The sequence below is a fragment of the Chrysochloris asiatica genome, unplaced genomic scaffold, assembly GCF_000296735.1.
Source record: "Chrysochloris asiatica unplaced genomic scaffold, ChrAsi1.0 scaffold00093, whole genome shotgun sequence".
Lineage (NCBI taxonomy): Eukaryota > Metazoa > Chordata > Mammalia > Afrosoricida > Chrysochloridae > Chrysochloris > Chrysochloris asiatica.
In genome coordinates, this window is record NW_006408611.1 from 9,901,977 (window position 1) to 9,905,071 (window position 3,095).

Here is a 3,095-nt window from a genome sequence, read left to right on the forward strand (position 1 = left end):
AAGAACATATTCAGCATTTCTCAAACTGAGGGAAGTGCAGAAAAAATCCAAGCCTCAGCTTTCAACAGTAAAGGATTCTATGGATAAAATATTAAATGATGCAGACAGCATCAAAGTAAGATGGAAGGAATATACAGAGTCAGTGTACCAAAAAGAAATGATCAATATTCAATAATTTAAGGAGGTAGCATATGAGCAAGAGCCAATGACACTGAAGGAAGAAGTCCAATGTGTACGGAAGTCATTGGCAAACAACAAGGCTTCAGAATTTGATGGAATACAAAGTGGAATCTTTCAACAAACTGATGTGGCATCGGAAGCACTCACTCATCTATACCAAGAGATTTCAAAAACAGCTACCTGTCCAACTCATTGGAAGAGATCTATACTTGTGCCTATTCCAAAGAGAGGTGACACAGCAAAATGCATAAATTATCGGGCAATAACATTTATATCGAATGAAGTAAAATTTTGCTAAAAATAATTCAACAATGGTTGCAGCAGTGCATTGCGGTGAACTGTCAGAGGTTCAAGCCAGATTCAGACAGGAATGTGGAACAAGGGCTGTAATTGCAGATGTCACATGAATCTTGGCTGAAAGCAGAGAATTCCAGAAAGATGCTTACCTGTGCTTTGTTGACTATATAAAGGCTCTCGATTGTGTGGATCTTGACTAACTATGGACAACACGGCAGAGAATGAGTATTCAGGGGACACTTAATTGTGATCATGGGGAACCTGTACATACACCAAGAGGCAATTTTTCAAACAGAATAATGAATGGTTTAAAAGTAGAAAAGTTTTGTGCCAGGGTTATACACTTTTATCATACTGATTCAATCTGTACGCAGATCAAATAACTAGAGAAACATAATTATATGAAGAAAAACATGGCATCAGGGTTGGAGAAAGACTCATTAATACCCTACTAAATGTACATGATAGAACCTTGATAGATGAAAGTGAAAAGGATTTAAAATATTGATGACTATCAAAGAACACAATCTTTGATATGGGTTGCACCTCAAAGCAAAGCAAACAAAAATCCTCACCACTAGTCCAATAAATAATATCAAGATAAATGGAGAACTGATTGAAGTTATCAAAGGTTTCAGTTTACTTTGATCAACCATCAACACTCATAGACACAGTAGTTCAGAAATCAAGTGATGTAGTGCATTGGGCAAACCTGCTGCACAAGAACTTTTTAAAGTGTTTAAGAGCAAAAGTAAGTTTGAGGACTAAGGTGCATCTGACACAAACCATGGCATTTTCAGTAACCATATATGCATGTGAAAGTCAGACAATGAATAAAGATGACCATAGAGAAATTGATGCATTTGAGTATGGTTCTGGAGGAGACAATTATGAGGACCGCGGACTGCCCAAAGAACAAACAAATCTGTATTGTAAGAAGTGCAATCAGAATGCTTTGTATATGCGAGAATACCCAGAATTTGTCTCTCATACTTTAGACTTATTATCAGGATGCACCAGTGGAGAGTCAGTGAAAAAGAGGAAGACCCTCAAAGAGATGGATTGGCACAGAAACAAGGGTCTCAAGCAAAACAATTGTGAGGTTGGCACAGAACCAGGCAGTATTTCTTTCTGTTGTGCAAATTGTGACTATGAGTCAATACTGACTCAATGGCACCTAACAACAACAGGGTTTTCTTGGTGTGGTGCTACAGGATAAGCACTGAACTGCAAGGTAGGGGTTCTGACACACTAGTCACTCCTTGGAAACAATCTACAGAGTCACTACGAGCTAGAATTTAACAATAAACACTATTCTTATAGAAGGTGATTATGAGGTCTTTCTTCTGTGGTTCTGCTAGGTGGGTTGAAACTGCCAACATTTAGTTGAGTAGGTGAGTGTAAGCCATTTGCACCATGTCCCAATCTCAGATGTTGTTGTTGTTGTCAGGTGCCATCAAGTCGGAACAAACTCATAGTGACCCCATGCACAGCAGAATGAAACAATGTCCGATCCTGGGCCAACCTCACTACCGCTGCCACACTTGACACCATCAATGATGCCATCTGGCTGATCCATCTCGTTGGGGGTCTTCCTCTCTTTCTCTGACCCTCCATCTTACCCAGCATGACATCCTTCTCTAAGGACTGTTCCCTCCTGTCAATATGTCCAAAGTATGAGATAGGTACCCCTTAAATAGGTTTCAGTTCACCTGAGTGTTTAGGCCATCAGAGAAAACTAACAAATTAAACTGTTATTAACAAACAACATATACTACCCAAAGAAGGTCTAGTCTATATCATGGCTGTGGGATGAAATATCTGAGAATACAATCTTTGCCTTAGGAGTTGTTTGGTGTGAAGGAAGAGTGATTAAATGTGCTTTTCTGTGTCTCTATACCTTGAACTATTTGCCACTCCTCCTTTGAACTCAATGTGGTTGTCACAGAAAAAAGTTCTGGTGTTCAGCTGTTAATTTTAACAATGTTCTCAAAGACAAATGAGCACAATGACTTAAAAAGAAAATCAACAAACTCAATAACAGATACTTTAAGGAGAGATATTAAATATGTAGAACAATAGATTTTAAAATAAGCAATATAAACATCAAATTAACTTTCTGTAAAAATGTTTTTATTGTAAATTGAGTGAAAGTTTACAGGGCAGATAATCAGTTTTACATTCAATAAATTATATTTTGATCTATTGCAATCTCCTCCATGTACCATCTGTCAACATTATTTAACTCTATTCTTTTTTTTTTTTTTTTTTTGAGTACACATACAAAACAGAAAATACATATTCATTTAAATGTTCAAAGTGCACACTGTGCAAGCCAGACTCCTATCTGCAGGCACAGAGCCTTTCTCAGTCCATGGGGCGAGAATCTTCAGCTGCTCTATCTCTATGGCATCGCCTCTTTCACTGGCTCTGTGTTACTTTACTGGATAGGATTCCATACTCCACTCAGATTCTTCCCTCTTACTGATCCTATGGTCCTCTGTTCATGAAATGGAAGACTAACCACTCCCCTCTCTTAGTTACACATCTTCAACATTTACAGTTGTGATGATCACAATTATTCCTGATAAAATTTCTACACAATTGAATTATAAAAT